Raw genomic sequence first — 17,977 nt, 5'->3', positions numbered from 1 at the left:
GAAAGGCTTTATCCAGTTCAATTGCTGGCAAAATCTGGATGGACCTGATCACCCTTACTATCCATCAGCGCTTTTGGAGAGAGGACAGTTACCTCTCTGGAGGGCTGAACAACCAGTAAGTCTCTGCAATGAGACATTTGTGGAAGGCAGAGGGTTGCTCCTACCTACTTACTCTCCAAGATTAAGCAAAATAGCCAGGTGGATGGGCTGTAGTGGTAGGTTTTCTATGTTCAGCTGAAGGAATGTCAGACTTGTATAAATACAGAAATTGCCTACTCTTATTCAAGAGTTGATGTTGTAGTGGTTAAATTAACAGTAAAAGGAGCTTAATGGACTAAGAGCTTTCGTGCTCAAATTAAGCAGGCCTTGTTTACTGGGGTTGGCAGTTTTTAACCTGCAAATCCAATGTTAATTGTCCCATTTTAGCTCTACCTTGCCACTTTTCCTCTTTATTTGCAAAGCAAGACAACTGAGTGACAGGTTGTTATGAAAAGGCCGTATACAATGACAATATATCTAATTTGGGGGGGATAACTGGCTAAATCAAGACAAATGGCAAAATGTTGAAATTTTGGTTTTTTTGGACTTCAGTGCCTTTTTTAGAAATTTCATTGATTGTTCCATAGCCTAGTCTCTGATGGTTGCTTTAGTTTCTGTCTTAATGTTGTAAAAACATAGGAATTTACATCTAGCAGTATAGGAAAAGTCAGTAGGTCCTAGGCTTTCTATCAAGTGTAGTTAGTTTAGTGTTGCTACTGGTTCTGAGACTAATTGCTTATGATGGCAAACTAGGAGCACATGGGCTCTTTATATGAGTATGCATGTTCAGGTGTTCCTCACTGAACCTTGAGTGCTAGTAGCTTTGCGAGGCTTAGTGGTTTGGTTTTTTTTATGATTGCTGAAGTAAGTCTGTTTCTATTGGTGCTGCTCCCTGAATGGTTAATATAGTGTTTATCAACAGAAGTTGTAATACAGCGAGTCAAAGTGACAGATCATTAATTTTCCAGGGCTAATTAAGAAAGAGACAGGGCTCTCTGCCTCTTGGGTGGTGAGGACAGTGGAAGAGCAGCTGGGCCATTAACAGCAGGCCTTACAGAACTGCATATTCCTATGAATTTGTCCTGCCTTTCTGAGCTCCACCTCAAGCCTGGTGTAAACTCCTACAAAGATGGACTTTAGCTCCCTCCCTGTCTCAGTATGTAGCAGCCTAGCCTCCTACTGTTGTGCACGTGTGCACGCACACACGTATACCAGAAAAGCCACCCAAACACACAACCTCAGCACTTTCCACCACCTTCACCTACCTTTCTTTAGCTTGCTCACAGGGCAGGGAGCAGCATATCCTATGGTTGGTTAAGAGCTAAGTAGATGCTGGCTGTTGCCTCCAAAATGCGAGGTGGACCATCCCAAACATATCTAAGTTGAGCTGTTTGTACTTTTTCCTCTGCGATTAGGTGGGTAGAGAAGAATAGAGTGGTTTCCTCTCTGTTCACAGCTGTGGGTCCTCTAAGGGCTGGAGGCAGTAGACAACTCCAGTATTTCAAGCTTTGTAGCAAACGGGGTTGGAATTGACCAACACATTGAAGCCTTCATGGCAGGAATAGGAGGCAGAAGAGGCAACACCATAACATGAACTTCATTTACTCAGAAAATCAAGGCAAAAAAAACAATGCAATGCAAAGTTCTGCTATGTGCATAAGCAACTGCCCAATTTAAAGCAAGGGAGCACTGAAATTTCCTGGCTGTCCCATGGAGCTGCAATTCTGCCGAAACTATATTTCTCTTCTAGCTGTTATTCTATCCTAGGCACTCTTTCTAAAGTAAGCTAACACTTCCCCCACCCAGCCCCCCCAAAAAAGGCAAACAAACTCTGCCTTATAGTTTTCTAGAACTGACTATGTTGCAGGTGGTTTAATACCAAGTGTCCTTTTGTTTAGAAATTAAGGCCTCTTCCTTATGGCTAGGCAGACAGATCTGTGAATAATGGACTTTTTTCCCCGATACTAGAAACTTTTTTTAAAGCTATTCAGAGAGACCTTGGCAAATATTTCTCTGTCAGGCAGTAATTGAATAAAGTCCCAAGTTACTTGATGCTGTCCCTCCCTTTTCCCCTGAGTTTATTGTATGCTTTGCTTTTTGCCTATAAATACCACAGAGATAGCTAGACAGGGAAACCTTTTTTGAGAGGTGATATTGTCATCTGGCAGCTACCCAGTAAGGGCCTATTGGCTGTAAGTCAGTGCTGAGCTTTCCTGAGAGAAGGAAAGTCTAATGTTAGTTAAAAAAACAAACAAACAAACAACAACAACAAAAAAAAAAAACCCGACAACAAAAAACCTAAAACCTCACTGTCTTGTGTTTGCTGTTTAAAGGGAAAGGAACAGAGAATGTTTTATCTTCCTGTATAAGCAGACACGGACAGACTTTAATGCTGCAGCTGAAAGCACTTCCTAATCCCTTTTATCACTGGGGATTCTGTAGAGCTGTGGATGGTACTCAGTGGCAGATAGACAAGAGCCAAGCAAACTGGCAGCCGAAGTGCCAAGAGCAGTTCTCGGTGTTTGCCTGTGCAGTGAGCTCCACGTGCTGGGAGTAGACACTTCTCAGTACTCTGCATCTGCTTGACTCTGAGCCTGCATCTTCCTTGACTCTGTGCTTCAGCTGCAACGCTGCAGTTAAAACGGGTAGGCCAGAGAGGTTTGTGATGTTCACTTGTAGCTACAAGATGTCTTTCATGAGATTGTAACTGCTATATGAGCTGCCATCCCTTTCTCCCATCTATCTCATTTTTTGACCATTCATACTCTGATGCCTACATCTTGAACACAGCAGTGAGATTTACCCCAGTTTCTCTTACACTGTATTTTCCCAAGATATTTCTGGTTTGCACCAGGATGAAGAGGATCAGAACTCACGTGAGCCGGGAGAAGGAAATAATAGACTGGGATGAGAAGTGTCTGGAAAAAGGAAAGCTCATCTTCATATCCAGAAGGTAAACAATTCTGGGGGATGGTCTGGGCTGCCACTTGGTGTTTGAGCTAGAAGTTTATGGTGGCAGTGTAACTGAAGGGCACTTACAGTGTTGATGGATATCTGGTGCTCATGGCCTTAACAGTAAGGAATATATTCAGCAGAGGCTTTGTTAACATAAAAATACAGAGTTTTTCATGACTTTGAAGTTAAATCATTGCTGCTGCTTCCTCCTTTCTGGTTAATATCACCAGAATTCCCTAGGAAATGTTTCCTGAGGAGGGACTATCCGCTTTCTGTTTCTACTAATTGCTTTCATTCTGTGAAATGGGCAGGTACTTACTTGCTCAACTGAAGCATTTGGAAACACTGAAGTTGTATCTGATTCATCAGAAGGCAAAATCTGCTTTTCTTAATTGGTGTTAGGTAATAAAGTGTGACTGTATAGGCCTTATAACCAAATCCCCGGTCCATGATAAGCAAATATGGCAAGGCCAGGGAGTACTTGGAATTTTAGACAGGCTTTTCCTGGAGTGATAAGGAAGTAGATTTCTTTGTTAACGCTGATACAGCTCAGGGTTTTCTAATGGTGTGTAATGCTGCAAGGACAATGCTGAGACACGCAGTTACATTTAGTAATACAAAGCCCTGGCTGTTAAATGGAAATTGTAAGCTAGGACCAACACTTGATTATAATAAGGAAAGGAACAAAAATAAGACATGTTTTCTGTAACTTCCCAGCAAGTCAGTAAAATGAAGCCCATAACAGAGAAATTTTCCTTTGTGTAAAGCAATGCAAAGACAGGAGCATTCCCTTGAGTGTTACTGCAATCCCTGTCCAGAGAGAGAGATTTACCTCCTCACTTTTGAGGCTGAGGTCAGTATAAGCATTGACTGGGGGAGGAGAAATTTTCCTGTTCTTCACAAAATAAAGTGCTCTGTGTATGTTACAGTCTCCCTCAGGATCCTCCTGGCTCTGATAAGCTTCTGTGTCTCTTGGGGGATGAATCTTCCTCCCAGTGTGTGAGCATTCCCTGGGCTCTGACTGCCCTTTAAAGGCCACACAGATGTTCACAAGTTATAATTGTACTTCCAGATGTAATTCAGAGGTGGGGAGAAAAGGGGATGAATTTTGAGGCAGGGGCTGATTTTCTTCTATTTTTTTCTGTTTATTTTGGAGAGTGGAAGTAAGCCAACAGAAATCACAGGGAATAATGCAAAGGATGTTTCTCAAATTGCTTTTTAGGAGGGAGAGAAACTGTGCCAGAATGAATGACTGCTGTAGAGTAGAGCACATGAGCCAGTTCAGCCTATGTAAAATAGGAGGTATGTATATGCGCACATCTCTCTTTTTTCAACAAAGCATTTTAGCAAAACCTGACTAGAGGGAAGGTTTTGCACAAAGACAGACAGCAGCAAGAAGTCAGAGGATGGTAGGATGGGGCAGAACAATCAGGAGACAAAGAAGCTCAGAACGGTACTGAGAAAGACTCTGAGAGGATTTCCCATAACTTCTCAAAGAAAGTTTACCTGCATCATCCAGCATACCACAGCCTGGCTGAGCTCTCTCCTGTGCAGTGAAATGTCCATGAGGAAACAGTAACCAAATACTATCTCAATGAATTTAAGTTTGAAGTATGTCCTCAGACCAGTATTTTGGGGATAAATAATGAATATTCAAGTCTAGAGTCTGTGAGAGGTGTGACAACATCCCTTGGAGAAGATCCTATAAAACTCTTTGTATGTATTTGCAGTCTATGTAAGCGTATTCTTCTCCACAGATGTGTAAGGTTTCTCTAGTGTCCGAAGAGCTGAATAGCTTTGGTTCAGGCAAGCACAGAGTATAAAGTTGTCAGTTGAAACTGTTAAAAAATTATTTTACTCTTGACTAGGACAGTTTTACTCTCCTTAGCCTTCTTTGCTTAGTAGATTCACTGAAAAAAAAAAAAAAATCAGCCTACTTCTAATAATCTCTTGAGGAGAAACTGGTGGATATAAACTACTATGCAAAGTCAGTGGGCAACTTGTTGCAGACTGTATCTTGTTGTAAACTTGATATTCTATGTTGCATTACCAGGAAGGAACCTTTTAGCATGGCAGCAGAGGTCTAGCTGCTTCTGTTAAAGTCCACAGAAAATTTCCCATCTGGCTTTAATTTCGATTATGCTGAACACTGTTACGGTATCAGAGGGAAGTCCTGAGAAATCAACAGGAGTTACTTCCTCCTGACTTAGTTGGAGCTACAGATTCTTGTTAAAGAAATCAGTGAAACTGTGTAGTTCACACTAAGCTAAGGTTTATGTGGTTTGAAATGTTCTGTGCTGACCATAGAGCCTCACCACACAGCTGAACGCTGTAGAGCCTGCCCTGATGTCTGGGTTCCTCACACCGCACAGTAAATTAGTGCAGGCTCGTGAGGCTGTTTCTCTACTGCACAGTAGCTTGATGGTCCTCTGACTGCTATCTTTTATACTATGGCTAGTCTATTAACTTGCCTCAAAACCAGTCACTCTGTGGCCATCCTTCTGCATTTAGTCCCTTATTAAGTCATCGATTAAAAAACTAGGAGACTGTTCAGACAATTGCAAAAAGCCTTTGTTAATAAAGTGCTGATTGTGCAGCACTTTGATCAGAAAGTGTCCCAAAGATACGAGTAGGTGCTGCGCCCTTAGCCAGCTGCTGCCTAACAGCTTCCTGCTGCTGCACACAGATCCCTGCTGTAAGGGATCTCTCCATTCCCAAGGACCTATTTTTGTTGCAGAGATATTTCCACATTAAAGATATTAGCAGCTGGATGAAATTCCCCTGGAAACTAGCTTGAACTTGTTATCCAAATTTTTCTAGATATCTTTCAGATATCCCTATTTGCATATTTTTGGCTTCTAAGCCTGGGCAGCATTCATATGTATTTTAAATCAAGTTCATTCTAAAGGTGATTACATTTTTTGGCTCTGTAAGCATTTGTTGGGAGTAGAACAGTTTTCTGAGAAGCTTGTAGAAAGTTTGGCACCACTGTACGTATAATCAGGATATAAAACACTTCATGGTCTAATTATGGTGTGTATCAACACTTACACACATCTATTCTGCTGGGATTGTGCTGTGTAGGCATTACTGTCCTGATTAAATACTGCCCAGATCAGACTATTTGCAGGTGTTTTATCTTGGAGGTAGCAGCGTTATGTCATATTTATCCTGATACATTACAGAGCAAGCTATGCTACCAGGCTGTGCCATGGATGCTATAGAACAGACTAGAGAAGCAGAGTGGGTGTGATACAGCTCTTAGGATCCAAAGCTAAAATTCTGCACCAAGGAAGATCAGGGAGAGGAAAAGCCATGTGAAAGCTTGGGGGTTTAAAAAAAAATTTAAAAAATCATTGTAAGACAGACAATAAACTGTTGCTGAAAAAAACTACTGTGTGTAACCACCCCATGGTGCAGGATGCCCAGCAATATGAGATTGAAAGTAATGGCAGAAGATTACTTCTGTTACCAAAACAAATCCAAAGTTTCATTGACTAATAGTTGACAGAAATATTAACTGTACCATACAAAAATATTTGGGCTGTATCAGTGCCGGAAACATTTATTAAATAGCAGTTATCTGGGAAACTAAAGCAGTCCGTGATGAATTGGTTCTTCACAGTATCTCCATTTTTCTCTGGTAAGAGAGAACTCTACTTATAGCAAATCTGGATGGGAGCACTCTCAGTGCTTTCTGGTAGATTCACCTTTACTGACTTTCTCAAAGTAATGTTGTCTCAGGCAAACTTTTTTCATTCTTAACATCGTTCTTACTATTTTGCAGTTTATCATATCACTGAAAGGAGTTCTCATCACCCTGGGAAGAAGAAATTTCACTGCAATTCAGACATCTTTATGACATATTAGTGTACCATGGATTCAGACATGCCATGTCCTACCAACCCAAGAAACTTCAACCAGTAAGTGTGTTTCTTGTTAAATATTGCACCCTAAGTGGTGTGAAACACACTTAGGTGTTTCATTGGGGTGTTTTTATGTCTCCTGAGTGTCTACTGGATGCTGCCTTCTTGTTAAATCAGTTGCCTTACTGAATTCTGCCTTCATCCACTTCTAATGGAAGTCACACAACATAGGAGTTTCTGGTTGTAAAGTCTGTTGCACTGAGAATTAAAAAATCTGCTAGTGCCAGCCATGGCAGATTTTCTGTTCTTTGTCTTTAGGATGGTTTGATGCTGTGCTATATGGAAAGGTTATTGTTGTGGTTGACAAAGTAAATATGTATACAAATAAGATGTTTACAGGTGACTGAGAAATTAGTTTCAGTTTCTATTACTTTGTGCTTTTGGATTCTGCCCTTGCCGTGAATGAAGTGTTTAATACTGAATTGAAAACAGAGCTCAAATTGCTATTCTTTTGTTTATGGACTGCCACTTGTACTTGAAAATTAGCTTTTTATGTTTATGAAGATATTGTTCCATTACCTGGTTCCAACTTAGACAGAAATTTGTTCAGACTTGATGGACTTCAATGAAAGAATTCTTTTCTTAGGATACATTCAAATGCAGCTGTTAGTTAGGCTTACAACTGCTGATAGGCAGTAGGCATAGGAATGTTTGTGCTAGTGTTACTTACTGGCTGATATTGTTATCACAGAATCAGACTGGTTGAGGTTGGAGGTCATCTGGTCCAAGCCACCTGCTCAAGCAGGGCCACTTAGAGCCAGTTGCCCAAGACCATGTCCAGGTGGCTTTTGAATATCTCCAAGGATGGAGACTTCACAGTCTCTCTGGACAACCTGTGCCAGTTCTCAGTCACCCTCGCAGCGAAGAAGGGTTTCCTGATGTTCAGAGGGAACTCTCTCTGTTCCGGTTTGTGCCCATCACCTCTGGTCTTGTCTCTGGGCTCCACTGAGAAGAGCATGGCTCTGTCATCTTTGCATCATTAGTGAAGCTGTTAAACAGGACTGGGCCCAGTCATAGTATCATAAAATCATCTATGTTGGAAGGGCTCTTTGAGATTATTGAGTCCAACCATTAACCTAACACCACCAAAGCCATTGCTATTAATGCCTGGGGTACATCACTAGTTTCTGGCCTCCAAAAACGGTTGTGGTTTTATGGCTGTATCCTCAAACTGAGAAACCGAAGACTCAAATTGTTTAGAAATCTATGGGAATCAGCACGCCCTTGACTGGCTTTCCTGCAGGAGGCAGCATTTTTCTCCTCCCAGTGCAGCAGCAGGCAAGGTATTTTGTGTCTTGAGCTTTTGTGCGTTCGCAGTCACTGCTGACCTTTGATGCCTGCCACGGTGCCACCTGCACAGCCACAGTGCACTCCTTCACCCTGGTGTCTTCATCTTCCACTTCCCCTTTCCCCACTGCTTGCTCATCACATCAGAGAGCTTCTACCTCAGTCAAATATTAGTAGGAAGACCATATTTCTATTAAAATCATTGTTGGTTTTTAAGAAGTGCTTGAAGGAACCATAGAAAATTCTGATCGCTTCTCGGAAATGAGACTGAATTACAGAAATGCCTTCAGTGGAATCGTTTACGATGTGCTGCAGCATCAGTGCAGCCACCGTGGCCATGCAGGGGATGTAAGAGGAGAGCATTGCATAGCTGTGGGAACACCATGCTGTATCGACTTGCACCACACAAAACAAGCAGTTTTACAAGGCTCCATGCTATAGTTTACTTTATAGCAGCTCAAATGTGTAACCCGAAACATTTATTTTACGAATTAAACTTTCTGAGGGAAAGGACAAGAATTCACTGGAGAACTTTTTTAACATTCTGCTCGCAAAAGCTAATAAGTTTTTTGCATCTAAGGTTAGGTTATATAGTGATGTGTAGAAAAACAGGAGATGTGGTGACACACTGCTGTCCCAAGTTAAATAATTTTGCTTGAAAGTAAACTGAAAAGAAAGATTTTTCACTTTCATACAACTGTTATACAATGCCATGCTTCCATGCAAGGGCTTCACCTGGAAAAAACTTACCTTCCAGCTGGAAAGTTAAAGCAGCATGGTTCCAAAGAGATAGGGGAAGATAACCAGAGGGAGGTCAGCTTAACAAGTCTGGGCACCAGGCAAATGCTAGTGATACCAGAAGAAGGGGTGTGTTAAGGACTATTGAACATAAGGACCCTGAGGTTTCTGTTACGGTCCTAACCACCAACTCTAGCTTTTGGAAGGATCGCTTTCTTTTTTAGTGTCTTATGTACCTGGCCAGGAGTATTGACCTTCACAATGGCCTCTTCAGGCACAAACCAGCAATTACCTGAAGCAATGGACTGATGGGACAGCAAAAATATGCTTCGCATGAGCAAGAGTATGTCTGTGTGTGCAAGAGAGAGGGGGCCCTTCTCTGGCTTCTGGAGGGAGAAGCGGTGCTGGCAGTGGGCAGACCCAGCAGTGAGGAGGACGGTGAGGGTCAAAGGAAGCACAACACATAAGTGCTTTCAGAAGGTGTGTCAGCCACCTGAGTAGGCTGTGCATTGAAACACATCTTGGAACCAGAACCTGAAATGGACAAAAGGAGGAATATGGGTAGAAGGCTAAATTTATTACACCCAATATATTTTTTGTGTATATTTTTTTGTACATGTTGTAGTTTCGGCTGGGCCAGCCACTAAATGAATGACAGATGCTCCCTCCCTTCCCAGAAGAGAAGGGAGAGAGTAAGAGAGACATTTATGGGTTGAAATGAAAACTAAAACTGCTTCAATGAAATATTAATAATAAAAAGAAAAAATGGTAATATTAGTAAGAAAATAATGACATATAAACAATATCTATAAAACTAGTATCGAGCTCCCAGGATGACAGTCATGGCACATGGGATGACAGCAGGCACTGGGAAAGTCCCAGGCTGGACTCAGAGACCGACAGGAGCTGAACGCAGGAACTGGATTCAGGAACACACAGATCAGGATCAAAGGCAGATGAACAGAGTCCTTCTCAGACTCCAGCCAGTGAAGAAAGAGCCTGACCCCTGTGATCCCTCAGCTTTTATACTGAACATGATAGTGAGGGGTCTGGAGAGTAAGTCTTATGAGGAGAGGCTGAGGGAGCTGGGGTTATTCAGTCTGGGGAAGAGGAGACTGAGGGGAGACCTTATCACTCTCTATAACTACCTGAAGGGGGGGTGTAGAGAGGTGGGGGTCGGTCTCGTCTCCCAGGTCACAGGCAATAGGACGAGAGGAAACGGCCTCAAGTTGCACCAGGGGAGGTTTAGATTGGATATTAGGAAAAATTTATTCACGGAAAGGGTTATCCAGCATTGGAATAGGCTGCCCAGGGAAGTGGTTGAGGCATCATCCCTGGAGGTGTTCAAAAGACAGGTTGACATGGTCCTCAGGAATATGGTTTAGTGGTGTGTTGTGGTTTTTTGGGGTTTTTTTTGTTGTTGTTTGTTTATTTTGTGGTTTTGTTGTTGTTGTTGCTGTGTTTTTTTTTGGAGTTAGGTTGATGGTTGGACTAGATGATCTTTAAGGTCCCTTCCAACCTATGATTCTATGATGATGATGATGATGATGATGATGCCTCACTTTCTCTCAAGCTGTCTGATGATGCTACACTAAGCACATGGTTGGTACTGGGAAGACGAAGGGCGGAAGCGGGCAAGGCTGGGCACGCAGGCAGGGGGGAACCTTTCCAGGGGCAGGAAACTGGCTCTTGATGGTCCCCTCAGTTTCCAGGGAAGACTGAGCCTCAGAATTTTTCTGAAGTGCTACCAGATCCCTGCCTATGATCAGATGTGGTACTTGATGGGATTATTAGAGGATTTGATTAGCAGGTGCTAGCTCCAATGCTGAAAAGAGATATATTAATTCAAAATATAGAATACTTATTTGGATTTTATTGGTATTTACACAGCACTTTTCCAAGACATTTAGATATGGCTGCAGTGACTAGTGGTTTATTGTGGTTATGTGTAGGATGAGCCATGATGTCTGTGTGTCGGTGTCAGAAGTTACTGATGGCCTATGACTGAGCCTTCAACCCCCAGACACAGGGGGTATGTGACAGCTTAATTGAGAAACTAAACATGCTGGCAGAGATGAATGGTGAACGGTGAGCAGAAGCTTTGAATAAAAAGGGTGAACCAAGGACAAATCTGGGGCTTTAATTGTGAGTTACCTCTGTGATTGGTAGAGTGAAGGGTCTTGAGGAACAAATGATGAACCAATCTGATGATTCATCAAATTACTGACTGGTCTGGAGTGTCTTTGGCTTGCAATACAGCAGTAACTTGGGATGTAGTGAGAAACAGTGCTTTAGTCACCTCCCTACTGCCCTTCCTTCAGCAGAAAAAAGTCAATGTCAGTCTTGTTAAGAGAAGCTGTGGAGCATGAGTGACAGGTTAAACAAAGATTACACTGCAAGTCCTTTGATTTTTGTGCTGTTTCTCTCAAAAACCTAGCTGCAGACGGAGGTTAGAGCAAAAAACTTGCTCCTGAAGAATCTAGCTGTGCAAGGGCTGCAGGCCCCCTCCCATCGTGTGACAAGAGGCCAGCACTGACTCAGCCCCTCTCCTGAGAGCTGGGATTGTTTGTGAGGAGAAATGTGTCCAGCCAGCGCCTAGCCTGGCTGCTCCCATCTGGGAACCTCATCCGAGCACGAATGCTGGAGCTATATTGCTCTTCCAGGCCTGTGAGTTAGATTTATGGCTGCTCTGATCTGCTTGAATTCACTGGAGTTATTCAAGGACAAGCATGACAGCAGTATAGCCAGCAGAGCTGGAACATCAGGTTTGAGGATGGGGGAATAGGGAGGTGTGGGAAGGAGGAGGGAAGGTTGGGAAGGAGCGTCTTTCCTCCATATTATCAGGTAGATAGTGACCCCTCTCCCAGAAACAGTGGATCAAAGACTGCTAGGATTAATGAAGCTTCTTTTCCTCTACACTTCACAAGTTAAAGCTTTAATTTTGAGAAGTGTACACATAATGCTATGAGTGAGTCATTTTTCCTCTTACTATTAGGCACTTAAAAATCTACCACACTAACTCTATACTCTTCTCAGTGATTCAAAGCTTTGAAACCCCTATTGGCAGCTCTTCAGAGCAAGGAAAGCGCTGCTCTTGGCTGCCAGGCACACGGCAGTTGCAAGTCCTGCTGAAGTGCAGTGTCTGGAGCAGGGCACAGGGGATGGTCCTGGTTTCACTGTGCATTGGCTGCAATCTCCAGGGAACAGTTCATTTGTGGCAGATGCAGAAAAGACCAAAAACTCCCTCCTCCTGTTTCAAATTAAAAATCCAGCTCCGTTTTTTCTCTGAATTCAAGCCCAGCAAATGAAGAATTCTGGCCAAGATGCTGATTTTACCCACTGACCACAAATAACTGTAGGAACAATGCACCAGTGGTCCTCTGTGATACTCAGTCCCAAAAGACTGTGACCTCTTCCTTATTTTTAACAAGCATATTTATATGCTCCAAACATCATCCACAAGAATGAAAACAGTGTCAGCTTAAATTCAGGTGGTGTGGGCATAAATTAGTTCATCTGAAAAAAATAGAATTTTCTTAGATTTCTAAGTATGCTTTACCAATAAGCTAAATAAATCTTTCTTGTGGGGAAAAGGAGGGGCTTGAACACTCCCTACACCCCAATACAGGCAGAAATCTCCTGCCACGTGAATGAAATAGGCTTGATGCCCCAGTGATAGAGATCCCAGATGTTTCAGGATTTTCTCTGGGGTGGGAAGAGACTTGCAAAGCAGTCATGTTTGTGCAGCAATGTATTATGTCAAGAGCAGGGAGAACTCGGTGTTTGTCCTGGCGTAACAATGACTTGGCACAGGCTCAGTTCTGCTCAGCAGCTTCATTTCTGGGGCCAGCCTGTAAGCTCAGGAGGAAAATATCTAATCAGATGGTCCAACTGCTGTAGGGCAGTTTCTTTTTAAAAACTGCCATCAAGTTAGAACATGTGATTTTTCTTCTAATGAAATAATATCTCCACCCTTAATTTGTAATTTAAGGACACAGAGACTCTGATGAACCTTTTATGAATAACATTCATGAAATGATTTACATGTGTCAGATGACTGTGCTGGAGGTTGCTAAGGCATTACCCTTCTCTTGAGAGGAAGAGGCTGAGACAGGTTTTGCGTGTGTGTGGTGTCGCACCCAGGAGGTGTGACGCATAAGGGTGTTGATTTGCAGTACATTTTTTGCATCCCAGTCACGTGAGCGTAGAACAGTTACAGAGCTCTATAAGCTCAGTTCATGCGGCATTTCAAGGGCTGTCTGCGCAGCACTTTTTTTTTTTTTTACTTATTTCCTTTTCTAATTAAAAAAAAAAAAGGAAAAAAGGTAGAAATTAAGAGATAACTTACATTGCTAACACTAAATTAGCAATAGTGGTGAAAGCAGAAGTGCTGGGGACACGGAGTAGAGAGCAGGATACAACAGAGCAAATGAACTTGAAAAGGAATCATGGAATAGGAGGTTTACAATATCCTCTCTCTGTCTGGCTTAAGCCTGCCTGTACACGTGATCAGTGAAGGTAACTTGTGACTCTAAGGAGACACCCACAGCAGCATGCTGCATGAAGGGGTTTCTTGGCAAACTTTTTTTTTTTTTTTACTTATTTCCTTTTCTAATTAAAAAAAAAAAAGGAAAAAAGGTAGAAATTAAGAGATAACTTACATTGCTAACACTAAATTAGCAATAGTGGTGAAAGCAGAAGTGCTGGGGACACGGAGTAGAGAGCAGGATACAACAGAGCAAATGAACTTGAAAAGGAATCATGGAATAGGAGGTTTACAATATCCTCTCTCTGTCTGGCTTAAGCCTGCCTGTACACGTGATCAGTGAAGGTAACTTGTGACTCTAAGGAGACACCCACAGCAGCATGCTGCAGGGCAATAATAAAATTGCTTTCAGCTAATTATTGAAATGGTGTCCTTTGCTGACAAAGTGCCAGTAGTGGGAGGCCCCCAAGTCACACGTGCCATGTTTTGCTGACTGTGTTCCAGCAGTGTTCAGGGAAGATTTCCTTGCAGAGCCCTAACAGCTGTGCTGGTGTATCAGTTGTGCTGCTCCCCACTCATTTGTGGCTTATTTCTAGGTCTCCTCTTGGGGCCCAGTGTCGTCATAACTGATGCGCAAGTAAGACCTCAAAGTTTAAGAAAAAGGGAACTGAATTTCTCATTCCAGACTTCAGTTTTAAATGCTGCAGAAACAAAATATTCTTCCCTCTTCCGCAAAATAGAAACTAGCTGCTGAGGATCTGCCAGGTAATATAATAAGCCAGGAGCTGATCAGATCACCTGAAGGGATGTTTGTGTGGACCAGCTGCAGCAGAGAGCAGGCGGCTCTGTGTATACCTGTTCATGGCTTTCCAAAGAAAACAAGGGATCATCAATATTGGGAGGGGCCACCTAAGGAGCAGGATGCTGGCACATCTTTGCCATAAGCTTGGAAAACTTCTCAGACGAGAGGGCATTGTTAGGAATAGCAGTTTCCCTTGAAAGGAAATTCAAATTTCTATAAATCACACATTCTAATACAAAAACTGAAGTAAACCATATGCCTTTCCTACCCACATTTTCCTTCCTTGTCTTGGTCCATTGTTTTTTAGAGGCCAAGTTTTCCTCAGGCTACTTTTTCTTTGTTTTTTTTTCCTTCAATTGAATTGATTCCTTGTTTTATTCTTGGAAACTGCCTCCCTCTTCCTACCTCCATATTTTTTTTACCCTCTTTCTCCCTTCCTTCTCAAAAAGTGCAGCTGAAAGAGCTGGCACCATCACACAGTGCCTGCTTCTGAGGTAGGAGACACCACTGGACACTGGGATGCAGGAGAGTAGAGATTCCCCTACCTGGCCATTAGCTACTTACAGCATGGGCATGTGTACCCTTTATAGCCAGTGGAGAGAAATAAGCGTTTGGGGGACATAAATGCCCCAAAGTGTGTTAGAATATGCTTTAAGTTGAGGTGAAATACACCTAGACTCTTAGTGTCCAGATCAATCAGGGTCATGACTATAGTTAATTAATACCTCATTCTTCAAGTCTACTACTGACCTAGTGGATGACTTGGGCCAGTGACTTACCAACCTGTAAAGTGGAATAATGTGATTTTACTCAAGACTGTAAGTTGGTTAAGTTTTACTTTGGCTACAGCAGGATTTGGCTTTGCGCAGGGCTATTATCTTATGTTACTTTTGCCTTCCTTTTTAACCTTTGGACTCTTTTGCAATAGGAAGTTGTGTCATTTAATTGGCCAGCCCCTTTAATTGGCAAGGGCTGGTCCAACATCTGCAGCCACAGGGATCAGAGCTGGAGTTTAATACCCCTCTCTTTACAGGCCACAGCTTCCTTCGTCCAGAGAGCAGCTAACCCCTCTCTTCCCAGAGGACTGCTGCTGTTTTGGGGAAGAGAGTGACAGAGGATGTTGAGTGCTTTCCTCTTTGCTTCGCAGCAGTTTCCTGTCCTTGCTACACGAGGACACTAGAAAGGTTCCCTGTATCAAAACAGCCCTCCAAGCTGTGGCAGGTGGGAGAGGTGGTAGGCAGCAAACCATTTCCCATGGTTCTTATCTCTGTGAGGGAAGGTGAGGGTAGGTCAGCTGGAAGCACCATCAGGTCACGTAGTGCCCAGAGCGCTGCAGCTGGGCGAGAGTACCTGACCTTGGGCAAAGCACAAGGAATGGGTGAAGGGGTGAGCAGAACACTCAGCGGAAAACCTGCCTGATGCAGTGGCTTAGGCAATGTTACCAGGTCTCTCAGTTTTATTATGGATTCATAATATTTAGTGATATGAAATTCTCAGTCTGCTCTCAAAAACAAACAAACAAATCCCCCAAACAAAAACAAGTTTTCCTCAAGGAGAAAAAGCTGGCAAATACAAACCATAAAGTCTGAGACTCCAGACAAAAAAAAAATAAATGTTTGCCAGCAGGATACAAAGTTAACTGTAAAGTTTCACAATTTTACTCAATCCTATAAATTTCTAGGTGCAGTTCAGAGATTTTGAGCATTCCTGAGTCTCCTCTGTTTTGTTTAGTGTTTAGACACATCAAGGTCATTCCATCATATTTTGTCTCTCATTCCTTGCTTTGTCCCGTTTTTAATTGCATCTCAAATCTGAGGTCACATGATGCTGCTATGCTTGCTTTTGCACAATTCAGGAACTGCAGATTAGCACAATTGAAACCATTTTGCTATTTTCATCCATGCTGACTTTTACCCAACAACATTTATATTCTCAATTTTTTCATCCCACAGCTTTAACAAATTCTTTTGCCATGCAGTTTTCTGCTTGGTTGGGTTCTACCATGCAGAGTTTTCCTACAGGAACTTCCTGACTTATAAAGGGAAGGACTCTTCACTCTCCACTTCAGTGACTGATTGGTTTTACAGCCTCTGTAGGTTGAGGTGATGGTAATGTTCGGTTTCATGAACAACAGATGAAATAACAGGATATCTGGTTATTAGTTTTCTTATACACTTCTGGGTTTTGGTACAGGATGTACCCAAGGGAAAGGTCCTGCTCAGTCATCATTATGGTGACAGTTTCATACATCTGCTCACTGTAGAGGCATTTGCAGGACTCCCCACTCTCTCACCTCTTCCTGAAAGGCAAGAGAGCCGCACAGTTCAGTGCCCACAGTTAGCAGGCACTGTGCCATTTTAGCAGTGTGCAATCTAGCTCATGTATGTTAGACCACAGGCATGAAAAGGGCCTGCACCTGTCAGAGCATCAGCATTTAAGTAAGACACAATGGTTCTGGCGTTGTGCAGCGTACTGCAGGGTAGCATTTCTAAGCTTGTCAGTTAGGTCTGGAGAAACTTTAATTCTTGTTACCCTAAAGATTTACAATTTTCAGAGTGCGCTGCTGAAAAAAGTCTCATGCTGTGATGGTGTGGGAAAAAAAAATATGAGAAAGAACAGCTACTCAATACAAACCCCTTTGGTTACATTTTCTCTCCTTTCACTTCCTTCCCATCACCTGAGAAAAAAGCAAACACAGAACAGCAAGGACCACAAAAGCAATTGTAATGCAGAGAAGCTGCTTATAGTTCTAGCTCAGCTGACTAGTTCATTTCTTCCCACCAGGGCATTCAAGCTAAAAGAGAAGTAGATGCAGAATATACATTTTCTGTATCCTCAGATTTTTGGCAGTTGCACACACTAAAAATACATACGAGAGAAGAGAACATAGTCTAAAACCAGCAAGTACTGCCTAAATTTGGAGTTGCAAAGTGACTGAGTTTTTCTTGTATCATTTGGGAGTGGGCACCAGGACGGGCTATGTCTGTTACAGTGCTTTCTCTAGTTACGTTTGAGCTTGTGGGTTCAGTTTTAACTCCTAAGAGTCAGCCCTGCTTGCAGAATTTACTCTGCTCCTACTCACAAATGCCTTTCCTCTGTAGAGTTCTTTAATTATGTGGAAACACACTGTAAATATGAATATAAGTTAACTCTTACTCTCTATGCTTCTTAGCAAAGCTGCAGCTGGCATATGGAGGCAGCCTTGAAGTGTTCTGGTCTGAATCGCTAGCTCTTTTTCCCGGGAAACATTCCTGGAAGAGAACACATCAACAATTACCTGCAAGCTATTTGACAAAATTGTTTAGCACACAGCACATATAATATCTTTAACCTTATCTCTTAAGACTGCTGTAACATCTAGTAAGCTGCTGTTGCCTGCACAGAGTGTACTCTTCTGGCTGAAGTTCCCATTAGTACCAGCTGAGCTCTACATAACTTGGGAACAGTCTGGGTTTGCTGTAGGTGATGTTCTGCTGTACATGCCACAAAGGCATTTATGCACTGGAAAACACTAGGACAGCAGGTGGCTACCCAGTGCTTTTTAGTTTCTGGGATTTTCTGGATCAGCTTGAAGGAGAACATATGGAACACCATTGTAAACAGATGTGCAAACAGCTTTGCATTGGTACCATAAGCCTCTAAGAGAAAAATCAGTTCCACACTGATGCAGATACGCAGTGCTGCAGGTGGTGAAGGAAATGTTCTCTGGATGACGGGCTCTGCCACAGTTAGGACTGGGACACA

At 42.6% G+C, this 17,977-nt stretch overlaps 1 long non-coding RNA gene across 2 annotated transcripts in view; it reads left to right on the top strand.

The window, feature by feature from the left end:
* Nucleotides 1–2,878: 2,878 nt before the first annotated feature.
* LOC106884890 overlaps nucleotides 2,879–17,977 on the top strand; it is a 28,650-nt gene continuing 13,551 nt past the window's right edge. For both annotated transcript variants that reach the window (XR_001411316.1, XR_001411317.1), the window contains exons 1-3: nucleotides 2,879–2,992; nucleotides 4,217–4,296; nucleotides 6,782–6,917. This is a non-coding gene — a long non-coding RNA (uncharacterized LOC106884890). The remainder of the gene's footprint in view (nucleotides 2,993–4,216; nucleotides 4,297–6,781; nucleotides 6,918–17,977) is intronic.

The sequence above is a fragment of the Calidris pugnax genome, unplaced genomic scaffold (genome assembly GCF_001431845.1).
Source record: "Calidris pugnax isolate Ruff unplaced genomic scaffold, ASM143184v1 scaffold17, whole genome shotgun sequence".
In the NCBI taxonomy this organism is placed as follows: Eukaryota; Metazoa; Chordata; class Aves; order Charadriiformes; family Scolopacidae; genus Calidris; species Calidris pugnax.
Note: the sequence above shows the minus strand (reverse complement) of the source record. Positions and strands in the feature narration are given on the sequence as shown.